At 35.0% G+C, this 17,290-nt stretch overlaps 1 long non-coding RNA gene across 1 annotated transcript; it reads right to left on the minus strand.

Moving 5' to 3' along the window:
* Window positions 1-2,980: 2,980 nt before the first annotated feature.
* On the minus strand, window positions 2,981-10,223 carry LOC118925844 (uncharacterized). The gene is made up of 3 exons (XR_008998428.1): window positions 10,126-10,223; window positions 3,318-3,400; window positions 2,981-3,116 (listed from the first exon to the last, which is right to left on the minus strand). It is a non-coding gene; the product is annotated as an uncharacterized LOC118925844 (long non-coding RNA).
* Between the last annotated feature and the right edge of the window lie 7,067 nt (window positions 10,224-17,290).

Here is a 17,290-nt window from a genome sequence, read left to right on the forward strand (position 1 = left end):
AACACCACAGTCTCAGCCAGCTTGCCCAGGGAGGATGAGATGTCATCTGGAAGGAAGATCATGGGACAGCCAACCTGCTTTAAAAGGACAGGTTTACCCTTCTTCACAGCCACAGTCAGTCTGATTATAATGCACAGCCTTCCACATTTACCCCCACCTCTCCCCCAACCAAAAAACTCTCCTTCTTGCTTGGTTAGTTCTAAAATCTCTTTAACAAGGTTGGGATGGGGAGGGGAGACAGGATGCTTATTTTCCTATTAGAGACTTAAACTAAATGCATGGTTCACTTAACACTGCGCTATGACTGAGTTTCAGTTAAAGTGTAATTAGTTATTCACTCAACACATATAAATGATACGTTATTAATTTTATTCTCAACTTTATTGCAAGGTAGGAAGGACAAAAGGAAGGCCGAGAGGCAGGGAGAGAAGGAGCTCTTAGACTAAATGGTGTCTGCCCAGGAGGAACATGTGACCATCCCCCCAGAGATGTAAGAAAGCCGCTTTCAGTCAGGGAAGACTCAGACGTCACCTAGGAGCCTCTCCAAGTGTACAGAAAGACAAATAGAAACCATAACTAAATAGTTTGAATCAAGATGCCACTGAAACAAAGAACTCTTACTTGGTAGGATTTAAGGTTTTCCTTGCTGTTATTTATTTCTTTTTTTCTTAGCATTAGTAATATATAAAGGATTTCATTTACAGATAATTCAAGAAATGTAACAAATATAAATATTTGTCATATTTATGTTCTTCCATTTCAAATTAAGAGCTCTTACTTCCCTTTAATTTAATATGCACCCCTCAATTGTTTTCTTTTTAAATCTATATTCTTTGGAGAAAATCTTGAGCTCAATATAATAGAATAAAAAGCATGTTTTCCTACAGAATGTTCCCCAGAAACTTAAAATACAGAACAGCACATGAGGTAAACTATTAATCTGACCCATGGTGGCATTTCTGGGTTTGCTCATTAAGTGCATTGTAATACAAAATTCACACTAAAGAAGATGACCCTGCCAAAGTTAATTCTAAGTCAGTTAACATTATATTTGTTATTCAGAAGAGGATTGTCACTTTTGGGATACAACCAAAAGTACATTTTCTTAAAAAATGTAACATTAAAAAATTTACAGAACATGTTTTGTGTTCACCATAGGGCAAAATCACACTGAATTATAAGTAACATAATTCCATGGGTACATTTTCTATTGTAATCAATTATTAGCACTGATTTGTAAATTTCTACTGAAAAGGAACCTCACATCTTAAAATGAAAATTCATAGTTACTGAAAAATCATGCTTGAAAAGTATTTCTCACCAGCATAGTAATGAGCTCAAGGAGAAGAGTATTTTTTATCATGTTTCAACCTCATAAAAATCCTTAAAACCATTATTTCAGGGAAATTATTTTAGAGGAAAAAGCCCTCATTCAACAAATAGTCAACCTAAACACTTATTGATTCCAATCACATAGTAACTGAAAAAAGTAAATCAGAAGCATGATAATCTCCAGTGAAGACAAAAATTTAGTGGTAAAAACCTGTATAATTCAAGTAGTTTTATCTTATTACCTGTATATGTCTTCTAACTGCAGATCAAAATCTTGAAGTTTCTTTTGATATTTCTCTGTAAAGTTGCAGAACTATTAAGGATTGAAGATTTCAAATCAAGGTATGGGCATTCCAAAGTTTCTAATTCTATGGGCAGTTCACTAAGCAGGTTACTCCTTTCTTCTGAAGAATGATCTAGTATCTGAAAAAGAATTATGTAATTGTTTTAAATAAAATGTAACAACATAAATGACAAATTGATAAACAAATTGCTACTTGCATCACACTTACTTTCATACTCTAGTCTGAAATACTATTTTCTATTTTCTGTTGCTCTAGGCTAAGTCTTTCAAAGACAGCTTTCAATTGTTTCTTCACAAAGTCAACCTATAGAATGTAGATAAGGGAAAGTCCCTTTGAGGACCTCTGGAAGAGGGGCCAAAAGATGCCACAGCCGGGCAGTGCTTCTCAGAGGGGGTTCCAGACACACAGCCACAGGATGGGTTGAGGAAGTACAGTGGGGTCATAGCCACCTGGCAAACCACATTTGGATTTTATTTGTGTTAAAGCAAAGAGCTTACCATATTGTCTCTGCTTCAGTCACCACTTCTTTCCCTTGTATCCTTGCCTCTAATCCCCAGCTGGGCATGGGATTTTTAATGTTTTTAAAAAATTATTACTTATGAAAGCAATATAAGAACAGTACAAAATATTGAAAAGTAGAGTGAAAAAAATCACCTAAAAGCCTTCATCTACTACAACTATGATCATGGAGCTTATGCTCTAGTAAGGGGAGGAAGTCAATAAACTAATAAAAAAGTAGATAAGGAAGTATCAGGAGGAGGTTAAGTGATGTAAACACAGAGTGAGGTAACTGAGAGTGACTGCAGCTTCTCTCATGTGGGTGACAAGCCAGCCTAAGACCTAAGTGACAGAAAGTGCCAACAGTGGAACAGAGGAAAGAGCCAGGGTAAAGGCCCTGAGACAGGAAGGGTGTGACATGTGTCGGTGTGACAAGGTCTAGGAGCAGAGGGGCCATGTCAAGTGGGAGATGAGACTGAAGAAGCAGAGGGGGGCAGATGGAGAGGGAGGAATTATGGGCCAATGGGTTCCCTGAGGGGACTTGCCAGGAGGGGTGACTTGATCCACCTGAACTGAAGGTGGTATCCCAGAATGCACTGGGAAGAGGGGCAACAAGAAAGCAGGGAGACTATTTATGAGGTCACTGTAACATGCCAGGTGAGAAATGAGCATGCTCTGACAGATTCAGGGATATGCTTACGATATTGAATAGACAAAATGTGCTTCCATTTAATATACACAAGGTACACATATTTGTTTCTTATCTCAAACTGCTCCAGTTGCGACAAAAATGAGAGATGACATTACTAAAAATAAAAATAATATACTGACCTCTTCCAGTAATTTCACTGAGTTAAACAACATGTGAGTGTGAATGCTGTGAAATGTGATGCTGTCTGTATTTTAGATCTGCTCTCAATTGCTGGATAGGATTTTTCACACTTTTAAGATAAGTGTCCCATTGTTCTGATAACTCTTGTTCTATGGTGAAACAAAATTAAATCAAGGTAACACATTACTATTTAAAGTTTCTTCAAGAACAAGTCATTTGAGTGCAGATTTATTTTTGGATTCCTTTAGAAGAAAACAAACACCAGTTAATATAAAAGGACATAAACAAGTGGCCCTCTTTCATCTTCAAAACAAAACTCCCCTCTAAATACAGTACCAAGAGAAACTCACCAAAATTCATAAGGTGAGGAAGACATTCACTTCCAATGTTCTCTTCATTAAGAAGGGATTTTATTTCTGATTCCATTTTTCATCTGAAATAGACATTACCTCCATTAGTTTTTTATAATCATAAACATATAGGTTTGAAAAATAAGTAGTAATAGAAATGTAACCTAATGTGGTTTCATTTCCCTGCTCGCTTATTCAGATCATACACTAAATTCGTACCATGCATTGGGTACTTACCAGAGCCTGAGACAAAAAAGAAGAGGCAGTGAACACTCCAGGCCGAAGTAACATCATGAGCAAAGGCAAGTACGTAGCACATCCCAGCACTGTTTCACATGGAGACCACTCAGGGCATTGCAAAGCCCCCGCGGGATATCAAGCTGACCTGGCCTGCTCAGAAGATCTGTGTTTCAGGAAAATTTGCAAGGCAGGAAGATGTAGGATGGGCTGGAAGGAGAGGCAATCAATAAAAATGGAAAATGAAGAGGGGATCAGGTAAACCTAGGCCAACAATGAATTTATTTTGGAAGTTAAGAGATGATGAGGTCCTGAACTAGGGAAATGGGAATAAAAGTACATTTTATCTTTAGACATGAATAAAAGTAACAAATCTTAATGATCTTTCACTATATTATGAGATATAGTCATTTTTTAAACTGAAACCATAACCAGCTCTAAATGAACATCCAAAAATACTGTAACAAATCCCTTGCTTATGGCAGATTTAATGAAATAATAAAAGTTTCTTTTTATTATGATTATTAAAATGCAATATTAAAAATGTTGTAAAATAAGAAAAAATAACAATTTTAACACAAATACAATGATGACTTTCATTGTTGCATATAAGCTTCTAGCCCTTGTCTACAATGCATGCATATTTTAAATAGTTGTTATTATGTCATAGTTACCATTTTCTATTGGGTTTTTTAAAAATAATATTTTTAAGATACTTCTAAATGTTCATAATTATCATTTATTTTAATGGCTGCATAATATTCTATTTTATATATGTGCCATCATCTTCCAAGCCAATTCACTTACACAGAACAGAGGTTTTGTTTGTATTGTATAAAAGATGAGACTTTACTGTCTATTTTGCCAGTATACAGTTTTTGCCAGAAAACTAGATTTCTGAGATCACATTTGAAACTGTTACAAGAGGATGGGTATATAATAGTGGAGTAAAACCAGAAGTTATTCCATAATGAGTTTGTTCTAAACAAAAACATAGCACTTATAAAACCATCTAGCTCAGCTCTCTTGTATTTTCAGCACCTGGGAAACCTTAGCAGAAATACAAACCAAAAAGGAAGTGGCTTTGCTCATACAGGAGATCAACCTGCTCCATCCTGGCTTACAGACTGACCTTAAGACAAGACCAGCCCATTTCTCTAATTGTTCTGATTGCACAATTAAATCATGAGGCATTTTTTTATGTCCTGAAGAACTACAAGGATTTGGGACTAACTTCTGAATGCAGGCTGTTTCTTTAAATTGTGTTCTATAAAACAGGAATGTCAGTGTGATGCTGGGAAAAAATAGGAAATGGTGAAATAAACAAAATTAGACAAGTTTCTATAGTACAGGATTTTTCAGAAACTTGATTATATTAAAGGGCATTTAGGTTCCCCAAAGAGATGGTGAAATATATTTTCCTAATTTATAGGGCATGAAATTCATTATTCTCATTGGACTCTTGAATACTTCTGTTTTGTAGAATATGATTTAGGAACAATAAAAATTGCAGTGGACTCAAGAGCATTAAAAATAGTAACTCTGGCGAAAAGAACCACACCTGTTCATCATGCTGGACTAGGTCCTGGATGTTCACCAAGCCGGAACTCTGTAGCGCATACAGCCTCCTCCACATCTCAAAGGAGTTCCTGTGCCCAAACCTGCCAATCTAAGTACCTCCTAAAGCTATTTGGCTCGTCCCCTGGTACCACTGCATATGATGGCACAACACAAAAACTTACTGAGTTTTTGTGTGACCATTTGCCTCAGTGATATATTAACCTACTTCCTAGATATGCTCAGCTGCAGTGCTGACCATCTGGAAGACCAACCAGCTTGTGAAGTGTGTTTTGGAGCTCTCAGGAGTCTACTTTCAGTACAAATCCTCACCCTTTCAGAATGGTGCCAAAGCTTTAGGTGTAGAATCAGTCCCCTCAGAACATCAAAATCTACCCAGAGCTTGTTGAAATTTCCAGGGTAACTACGTGGGCAGAACAAGTGAAACACAGGGCACAAGGGAGTGGTAGAGTCAGAAGCCACTTAAGTGAACAATAAGCAATGGGACATGGATCGCTATGCATGCGTACAGCAGAGCAAGAGATTATGGTAAAGTTCCACAAATGGAACTGACAGCCAGGAGGTCCACATAAAATTAAGGCACCAGAGAAGGCTGAAGGCAAAAGCTGCATCCCTCCAACAAGGAAGGAGCTCAGCAGCTCAAAGGGTACCCTCACTCAGCAACTCAGACAGCGGGGTCCCTCACTCAGCAGCTCAGACAATGGGCACTCGAACAGCGGGTACCCTCACTCAGCAGCTCAGAGAGCAGGCACTCACACTCAGCACTCAGACAGCTGGTGCCCTCACTCAGCAGCTCAGACAGTGGGCACTCACACTCAGCACTCAGACAGCAGGCACCCTCACTCAGCACTCAGACAGCGAGTGCCCTCACTCAGCACTCAAACAGCGGACACCCTCACTCAGCAGTTCAGACAGTGGGTGCCCACACTCAGCAGTTCAGACTGCTGGTAACTTAGACTCAGCTATTTGATCTGCTTCTCACTCTTAAAAGAGCTTGTACCAGGTGAGCATACCACAGAGGTCAGACAAGGAAGTCTCACAACCATTGGCTAAGGTATGAGCTGAGGAGCTGGGCTCAGAGGGAGTTTTCTGGTGCCCTGAGTCACACACATGATGTGAATTCTGGTCTCAATTTCACCTTTAAAGATGCATTTCTAGACATTTAATTGTTGGCAAAACCCCATGACATCCTCTGTATAAAGGTGATACTTTTAAAATAGTACTGTAAAACTAAAATTATAAACAAGAAACTACATATATTTCTAACAGAGATTTGGTTATAAAAACATTCCTTGTAGGAATTATAGTAAAATAGTAAGGTATACAAATAAACCCTCCAAGTTTTAGTATTCAAAAAGTATTTAGTATCTTAATACTCAAAAGGTATTTAGTATTTTAGTATTCTTATTAAAATTTGTAATTCTTTACCATATGGCCAATATAAATAACTTTCTCCTTAACCTCTAAACCAGTCATTCTGAAACAAGGGAGCAAGTGCCCCAGGAATGTGTATCAAGCTCTTCATGGGGTATTGTTTGAGAAAGAATATTAAATATTAAATGAATTATAGTTAAAATTTATTCTTTCCAAATATTGCATTTTATTATTCTAAATTATAAAGCATAATTTTATACTTATAAAATTTACATGTCTAGTGTCCTTAATATAGATTTAAAAGAATTAAAGTTTGGCAACTCTTTCATTTCTAGCAAGGCTAGACCAATTAGATCTTAGGTGGTATGAATGGAACTCTGTAAAAAAAAAAAAAAGCTGCTCAACTCCAAGTTCATGGAGCACAGGAGTTAAGGGCAAGTGCTCCAATACCATCTTCACATAAACTAGATGAATTACCTTCTGCAAATAGCTTTAATACTGTGAACCTCAAGTTTGTCTTCTATAAAATGGGGAGAGCAATGATACCTATTCTGTAAGGTCATTGTAAACACTGAATGAAATGAAGCATATGCGGTACTTAACATATGACCTGGCACAGATTAAATTACCCAATAGTTAGACGTCATTATAGGCTCCTAGCTTCTGCAGGCCTGAGACACTCAAAGGGTACTTTCAATCTTTTGTTAAAAGGAATGTGTCGATTTTTAAAGGTTGAGAAACACTGATAGAGCTTAAACTCCTGATTTTTTGGTTGGTACCTAAATTCTCCACAAATCTAGCCATTTCTCTAGCTTTCCTCTTTATTATTATTATATTTAATTTTGCTGAACACATTTTGAAATTAGCCTACTTTCCAAAATAACACAGAGAATTATCTTGGAATTCTTTCTGCCCAATTTTCAGCCCTTACACGTTTCAGGATATCAAGGTTATTATTACTTGAATGCACTTACTTCCATCATCTTGGGGTATTCCAAATTAACTAAAAGTTATTTTCAATAATGGTGTGTATATGCCTCGTCTATCTAGCTCAAGAACCACCTAATACATACGTTAAGAAAGGTGTGGAACAGCCAAGATAAAAACCATTCAACAGTCTCTTCCTGTAATTTGAGCTTGCAACGGTGAACACCCTCATTAAACACCTTTGTTAAAACATCCTTATGCTTTCCTTTTTAACATGTTTCAAATTATGTGAATTAAAAAAAAATTCTAATGAGTGCAAGGGTTTTCTCCACAGAAGGTGACTTTTTGAGGCATAAGACAGGTCTGGTTTGTTTTTATAGCAATAATCTGATGACAGCCTATGTAATTTTGTTTCCTACATTTTAAGTTATACAGTGATGTAAACCATTTCCAATCATGAGCTTTTTACTTCATAGGTAAGGACCTCTTTTTTTTTTTTTTTTTTTTTTATTATTGAAGGGTAGTTGACAACAGTATTGCATTACATTAGTTTCAGGTGTACAACACAGTGATTCAACATTTATATACATGATAATTCTAGGTACCAGGTATCACCATACCAGGTTGTTACAATATTTTGACTATATTCCTTATGCTATACATTACATCCCGGTTACTTATTTATTTTACAATTGGAAGTGTGTTTGTATATATATATATATGTATATATATATTTTGTGAGGGCATCTCTCATATTTATTGATCAAATAGTTGTTAACCACAATAAATTTCTGTATAGGGGGGTCAATACTCAATGCACAATCATTAATCCACCCCAAGCCTAATTTTCGTCAGTCTCCAATCTTCTGATGCATAACGAACAAATTCTTACATAGTGAACAAGTTACACGGTGAACAGTGCAAGGGCAGTCATCACAGAAGCCCCCGGTTTTGTTCATGCATTATGAACTATACACAGTCAGTTCAAATATGAATATTCATTTGATTTTTAAACTTGATTTATATGTGGAGACCACATTTCTCTATTATTATTATTTTTAATAAAATGCTGAAGTAGGTAGATACGAGATAAAGGTAGAAAACAGAGTTTAGTGTTGTAAGAGAGCAAATGTAGATGATCAGGTGTGTGCCTGTAGACTATGTGTTAATCCGAGCTAGACGAGGGCAATAAACATCCATGTATGCAGAAGATTTCTCTCAGAACATGAGGGGGGAGGTTCTAAGCCTCACCTCTGCTGCTCCCCATTTTCTCACCACATGGCCCCCTGCGACTGTGCCTGTCTTAGGTTGTTCCTCCCTTGAGGAATCTTACCCGTCTCTGGCTAACCAGTCATCTTCCGGGGCCATACAGGGAAATGTTAAGTTGGTAAGTGAGAGAGAAGCCTTATTGTTTGAAAAGGTTAGCTTTTTACTTCTTTGCATATTTATGCCCTGTGGCATCTATGCCCAGCATTTGTCTTGAGGTATCTTTACCACTTGGAAGAATTATGATACTCGGTAAATTCGACATGTGGCACGAGTTCTATTTAAAGGTTGTGATTAGGTAGGAAGAAGAAAAGCTATAGAAGTAGCAGGCAGAAGAAAACCTGGGAAGATTGATTATTTCTTTGACATATCTTCTTGTAGAGTAACTTCAGCATGGATAGGTTTTAAACGACCAATTAAATTGTGCACACACATTAACATAATAGGAATATAGTTACCTAACCAAAGCATACCTGTAATTACCAGCCATCTCCAGTGAAACCAAGAAAACCAGTTAGGCACCTTAGGCATTTGTGAAAACTTATCTATGATATGGTGGATATTGTGGTAAGGACCTCTTAATAGAATAATAAACTATTAATATGAAAAGCACCTACATCAAAAGTAAAACTAATGGTATTTGGAAATTTGACTTATAATAAGATCACAAAAATTATCTATCTTGATATAAAACATTTGCTTAAAAACATCCATTTTAAAAACCATACTTTATAAATACCACCATCATTAAAACTAGTATGTGCCTCCAATGGAGGGGAAACATATCTGCCTACTTTTCTTTTGCCTTGACCTTTGAGAAGAAAAGTATTTTTCAAAGATTACAATTAAGATCAAGTATAGAATCATTATTCTGTTTCAATTCATCTTGAATTGACAGCTGGAAATAATGACAAAAGTCCCAAATCCAAAGTGAGTAAGTTAGTCATGATGCAGCTACATCTAGAAATCACTGAATAACTTGAAACCCGTAGTTCCTTGATTCATTCACTTACTGGAAGCATGTATATATCTCCTTCTATGTATCCTACAATGAAAAGATGGATATGAGGGGATGTTTGCCCTTGTTTACCACATTATAGGGAAAACAAACATGTAAAAAATTATAATCCAATGTGCTAAGTATAAGAAATTGAAAATATAAATGGGAGTGCAGAAGAGTGATTAGCAGATATAGAAGATTATCTTTTTTTCCTAAGGAAAGCAAAAGCTGTATTAATATTTTCACTGGATTCCAAGTTAAACTGAGGAAATGAAAGGATTTTAATCTGACTCACATTCAAAGTGTAACTTTAAATTTTGATTACAATGGTTTAATTAACATGGAAAGTTATAGAACATCTAACTAGATAAGCACAACTCTTCGTAATTCCTCTGTGTTCTGGCTGAGATTTCCCTCAGTTCTTACCTGACTTCATTTAGCCTTTGGTGTTCCTGCCACCACACTTGCTTGTGTTGTTTTATTAGTGTTTGTTCCTTAGATATCTTTGAAGTCTGCACTGCTTTTCTGATATATATTTAAAGGAACAAAGAGTAGCAATTTCAATGTTTTTTAAACGTTTTCCACAATGGAAATGTTGAATCTGTATTTAATAAGTTAAACACTTAACTCTTTTTCAGTCCTATGAGTGCATCTTCTAACAGAATCTACTTTAATATCAATGCTATGTTAAACAAAAAGTAGGGAGGTGAAGAGAAAATGGTTTGGAGTACTGACCAAATTAAGAACTATTTTTAAAGTATTTGTGAAAATAAAGGTGCAATAAGCCACACATACAATAAATAAAACTTTAATTCATGCAGTCCCAGAAAATTTTTCAAGAGCTTTCCATATGTTCTCTCACCTTTTTGACACATCTTCCCTGCCAGGCATCATGAGCTTCATTATCCCCATTTTACAGATGATGACACATTCAGAGAAGCTACAAGACTTGGTCAAGATTATCAAGCTCATAAACATCAAAGTCACATTGAACCTAGGTGTTTGAATTGGTTTTTATCTGATTTTTCAGCATAGGATGGGAAAATGTCATCAGTAAGTTATTAGATGCCTGGATTTAGTTCCAGCTTCAGCACCTACTAGAAATAATGACCTTGAACATGCAATTTTAACCTTTCCACTTGGTAAATAAATTTTTATAAGTAAAAATTTGTAACTAAAGTTTTTCAATTTTAGGTAAATATTTATTTGAAGGCACTTAACAAAGAGTGAAAATAATGTAACATTGAAATCCAAATTTTCAACTCAATTTACATTTTGACTTTTAAAAAATGTAGCACATTATTACTGCGGTGGGGTTGCTGTTGACAAGTTGTGTCAGGTCTGGGTCTGTTTGCCTTAAGATCCATTCTTGGCCATCTTCCCTGACCTGCTCCATATCACAGAGCAGCCTGGGTTTCTCAGACATCGCTATCAGCTGGCTTCCTGTTGGGTTCAGCCAAAGAGAGACACTGATAGTAGGAGATTGAAAGGAGGGAGAAAGGAGAAGCCAAATGATTATTCATCCTGCCTTCTCCATCCTCGGAGGGGTCTCCAGGAGCCTCTGTATCTTCTCCATTACTCCGACTTTCCTTGCTAGTTCTACTACTATCTCTTGATAGTTCTACAACTATCTCTGTATAACCTAAGCCCATGGGATGTGAAAAGCCTTGCTTTTAAGTCCCTCCGACCTAGGCACAGCAATGATTCCTGCTGTTGTTAATCCCTGGGTTGTTTCCCAGCCGTTTGGCTTCTCAGATCTATCCCGTGTGAAACCCTTTCCTACATTAAAGACCCCTCCACTCTAAGTCCAGGAGTAGCGACTGTTTCGTAGTTGGACTGACTGATAGTCGTGTGTATGGTGAACTCAACTCGTGTATTCCATAGTCATACTTTGAAACATCTACAAAAGTATACTCTCAAATCAGAAACTTGATGAAATAAATTTCACATTTTCTTTGCTTTTAGTAGCTTGAAAGCTTTAACAGATCAATGCTGAAGATAAAAAATCTTCAGAAGACAAGTCCTAAAAAGACTCTTTATAATGCATGCTATTTCTAGCTGTCATTCACTGATCACTTTAACCTTGAGTGTATCCTTCTACTGTTCTATTTACTGATTCAAAATTAGGGGTATAAGAAAACAAAATGACCCAGGCATTAGTTTAAAAAAACCACAAAGTCAAAGTCATATCTTTTCCTCAGGAGGCCTTGAGAGTGCTACAATTGTGAAATCTAGGAACAAAGTACATTTAAATAAGAACAGGAAACTGCAGGAAAATATTCAGCAATCTATTTTACCTACTGAAAAAATAAAAGTACATAGTGCTTCTAAAATCTGGCACTCTACTGTTTGCTTTAAGAATGTCTAAAACTCATTCTACCTCTATAGTTTGTTGCAACAGACACAACTTTTAAAATTAGGTTTCTTTGACATATTTGGTCCATGTTATACAAAAAAATTAAAACTCATATTTTTATAGCTTAAAGAAATCAATGCTCCTGCTTTTGGGCCAGGGAAAGACCAATTCAGTAGACAATATAAGTCAAAATAAAACTACTATTTTTCAATAGACACTTCCAATATTTTGCAGAACATTCTGATTTTTTGTAAATTCGTTCATTGACTCCACTTCTATCTTCAGGCCAAAAATGAAGTCTTAAAAGAACAAAAAGATTTAAAGTTGTATCTTTATCAATGTAGAGATTTCTAGGTGATTCCAGTTCATTTTGCTGGGCAAAAGCCATATGAAATCAGTATTTAAGGTGGAGGGTGATTTAAGCAGAATGCTAATTAATTAAAAATAACAAAAATAATAAATTCACAAAAGAATCAGAAACTAGAGGTTTCCTTTGTGGTTTATTATGATGATCCAAGATAACATAACTCTAAATAGGCATCTTGAAATGCCATGAAAGCCTTTTGGGCCAGATAATCCATCTTTAGATATAAACAATAACTAGTGGACAATTTAAGTGTTACTTACATATATGCGCTTATTTGTCAAAATTCACTGAGATGTGCACTTAACACTTATGCACTTTACTACATGCAAGTTATACCTCAATGCAGAAATGTTAACACAAATAAAAAGAAAACAACTACACTAAGATGTAATTTCTCATCTATCAGACTGGCAAAAACTCAAATGTTTAAAAAAACATCTTGTGAGGCCCTGGGGAAATGTTTTCTCATATGTTGCTAGTGGGAATAAAACAATGCAGCCCCACAAAGAAAGGGATTTAGACACATGTAGCAAAATTTCATATGGATTTACTCTTTGACCTAGCCATCTTAATTGTAAAGATCTATTTGATAACTATACTGGAAAAAGTATAAAAAGATACATGAACAAAGCTATTCACTATTTGTAACAGAAAGAGACTGGAGCACAAAAATTCCATCAGTGTTCTTCCTAAACTAAATTGGTCAATTTAGATTCGAATATATATTAGACATAACTACCAATTTACTGAAAATACAGAAGAGAGAAAAACATTAAATGGCACCACCAGGATCTAATCAACAAAATCCAGACTGTAAGAAACTATAAAAGACAATATAATTTCTTCAAAAGATAAATTACAAAAATATGAAAGAATGGAGGAGAAAATCTAAAGAGTAAAAGTCAGTTGCAATATATGGATCTTATTTATTTGAATAAACATTAAGAAAAAAATTTGGAGACAATCAGGGAAATTTAATACTGACTAGATATTTGAAATTACTAAGAAATCATTAACATTCTGGTGCTAATGACACTGTAGGGTTTGGGAGGTTTTTTTTAGCTTTAACCTTTTAGAGATACATGCTGAAAAGTTATGTAAAATATTATGATCTCTCATATTTGCTTCAAAATAATCTGGCAGAGGGGTAAATTGCGGGTGAGAATATAGAGGAAATAATGGCCATGAGTTAGTAATAGTTGAAGCTGCGTAATGTTACATGGAGATCAATGGTACCATCACTCTAATTTTACTAATGCTTATAATTTTCCATAATATAAATGGATACTTGAATTGGGCAGGAAGAACTATTCATTATTGCTAAGCAAGGAATTTTTTTAAATTATAAAAACTTCTTTTGTATGTAAATTGGGAATGGACAGTTAGCATACAATGTACCAAAAATTGGCCTCAGTTTCCAGCCCAAATCTATTTGGCTTCAGGTTTAATCTCAGCTTTTGAAAGACTAGACGACTCAATGTCCACATCAGTGTCTTATCTGGCATCCCAGAATTTGTGCTTTATCAGTGACACAGTAAATATATAGATGACCATCACATCTAATCAGCATTAAAATACCACTTATACAAATCAGGCAAGTCACCTAAATTTACTGTTCATTTCTTTTCAAATATAGCTAAGTATTCTAGATGTAACTTGAAGCAAAAATGTCTTTGTGTGCTTCAAATGTTAGCATTCTATCATTCAGCTTACATATGTTAATATTTACTATTGCCAGACTAAAGTGTTATAGTAATTAGCTATGATTGCTAAAACTGCTAATTTTATGTGAACAAAGAAAGTACATTTAATTGGTAAAACAAATAGTGAAATAGACTGATAATTAATACAAATATTAAGAGAGAATGTGTTAACTATACATTAGGAAGAATAAAATATTCTTCTTGAACCAATACATATTTTATAAAAAATTAAGTAATAATGTAAGAAAGAACAAAATGGATGGTGTTATAATCACAATTCCAGTTGATGTAGACTATTTGGCATGTTAGCATTCATAACATTAAACAAATTAAACTTTATGAATTGTATTTAATTTCCAGTCACTAACTCTATTTAACCCATGAATCTATCAAGAAAAAGTCCTCTTTAAAAAATTTTCACATCTTATCAGAATAAATTAAAAGAAAAATGTCAAGCTGCTACCTGGAAAATAAATGAGATGGGAAGAGTTAAAAAATCATGTGCAACTACATTCCTAATATATCTTCTTTAATACAGATACAACAAAAAAATGAAAACTGTATAAAGAAAAGAAGAAGGTGTTAGAAAATGATGAGGTATCCAGGACACATTCTGTTCTCACTAATCAAAATTCAAGACAACAGATATTACAAAAATTCTTTAAAAGGACAATTCTTTATTGTTATGAACCATGGAGACTAAAAACAGAAGCAAAACTTGTCAAAATGGTTGCTACAGACTGAACCATTTTCAGTAGTTCAAGATAGGGATGTTTTTAAGATTTGCCAAACTATAAATTCCAGGTACAAAGTTATTTCTAGAAGATATGTAACTAAAAAGGTCCTTCCTGAATTATATTTTATGAAAAAAGGTTATTAATATTATTTTAAATGTTCATTGAAAGTGATGTTTAACTTCACAAATGTATAACACAGTGAGCAGAGAAGCAATCTAGCATCCAACAGTGCTGAGAAATTGTCCCTGAAATTAATGTCAAACTTTAAAAACTACATTCATAATTAAAAATTTTAAATATACTTATTCTTTGATAGTGATTCAATCGTCAAAGAAATTATTTCAGGTTATTAATTATGACACAGTTAAGTGGTTTCTCTAAGCTGAAATTGTGATCAGCTGTTTACAGACAGTACCCTAGTAAGAAAAACAAGGTAAAGGTAAGATTTGTCAACATCAACTTAGTTATATAAAATGCCAATTTCATATAACATAAATCCTATGAAAACAGAACAATGGGAACTTAGCATTAAATGTAGGTGCTAAAAAAGATTTTCATTAAATGTGAAAAATGCTCACTTGCATTTAATAGTTCTCTCATGAACTATGAAAACTTAAAAAATTGGTTAGCTGAAGAGTAATGCTCTGGATTACGGATTATATTTAAGTATTATCCAGTGAGGTAAGTTATTGATACAGAAACCGGGAGAGTCCAGAAGATAAGTTTCAATTTGTTGCTGGAGCTATTAATTGAGACATTTTATTCTTTAGCAGGTAGGAAACTATGTGAAATCACTTTTGATGTCATAATTTCTGGGTGCCACTGGGACATTTGATCATCATTCCTTTGGCAAAGATGGTATCAGCAGAGGAGAAACTCAGGGACCAGGGGACAGAGTAGAGAGGACAGTACAAGGTGTATCCTTCCTTTCTCAATTGTCATTCCTGTCAATTGGGAATTTCAAGGCTCTTTTGATGAGACAGGAAAGAAGAGGTAGTCTGAGCATTAGAGAGTATAAAGAATCCCACATTTGAAGAGCTATAGAGAAATTTGTAAAGGTGCAGTTGGAGGTCTTTGGAGTGGGATGATTAGATAAAGGTAGATTGGATCAATTTGGTCTATTAAGGGAAAATCTGGAAGGAAAATATGAGAAAAATAGGATATAAAGTGAGGAGAATCTCATTTTGTGCAGTTTGATCAGACTGTAGTTCTAGAATAGATACAAATTCATTCACAGATTAAGATATTTATATTGTTGAAAATAAGGCAGTGAAAACAAAAACAAAACCCTCAAACTTTAGAGACAACTTTTAGCTGAGTCTCAGCTTGTGGCTGGAGCTGTGAATTGCGACATTCCATTCTTCAGCAGGTGAGAAACTATGTGAAGGAATCTCCTGGTGTAATGGTTCCCAGCTGTCACTAGAACATTCAATCAAAACTCCTTTGTCAGTTCCACCTTCTGTGGAAGGTCAGTAGGAACAATCGATTTATTCACCTCCACAGGAATCAGACTCAGCCTATTTTGGTAAGTCTATGTATCCTTGATCAAGTTAGCTAAAACGTAATACCTACAAAAGATAAATAGTTGTATTAAACCATAGATTTTACCATGGTTTTACTAACTTGTCATTGGGCATTGATAATTGATACAGCATATAAAAACCATTATATAATACTCAAATTCCTAAACTTTAAGAATTTAGTTTCATTGTTAGCACATAAACACTTACTTGTTCCTGGAATTCAATACTGCTTAATGAAGGCCCTCTTTTCTATGATACCAGATAGAGTACCATAGTTCAAGAGTAAACTCTTGAAAAAACTTCAGAATTCTAATTAGTCCCTTTAATCTGAACAGAAAGATAATTTAACTAGTTTTTATCCAATTTTAATTTTCAGGATACTGAATCACTTGCTGTGGGTGGGGAGTTGTTCACACACCTTCCTTTGCAAATGTGTATCGTGCTTTCTTGGACTCCCTGAACCCTTCTTTTTCTTGCACAAAACAATAGCAACTGTGGCAGCCACTTCCAGCCAGGTTGAAGTAACTGATATGCTTCACCAAACACTTGGGTAATTCCACAGAGATATCAGGGGTCACACTTTGGTTATAGGGTCAAACTACCCCAGAGTAAATGTTATTATTACCTTTAAACAATCTGAAATACTGACTCTCAAAAGAAATCATGAAATCAAGCTTTAAAAATTGACTTTAAAATAAGAAAAAAAGAAAAAAGAAAAAAATTGACTACAAGACAAAGTACAGCCTTCCTTAAAAGAAGAAAAGATAATGTTTCTTCAAAGAAGAGAACATAATGTTCACAATTTCTAGTATCCACGGAAAATTCATGCACATGCAAAGAAGCAGGAGAAGGTGTTCATCAACCAGGAGAAAACTAGTGAATAGAAACAAATGTCAGTGAGTCTG

Source organism: Manis pentadactyla, chromosome 6 (genome assembly GCF_030020395.1).
Source record: "Manis pentadactyla isolate mManPen7 chromosome 6, mManPen7.hap1, whole genome shotgun sequence".
Taxonomy (NCBI): Eukaryota; Metazoa; Chordata; class Mammalia; order Pholidota; family Manidae; genus Manis; species Manis pentadactyla.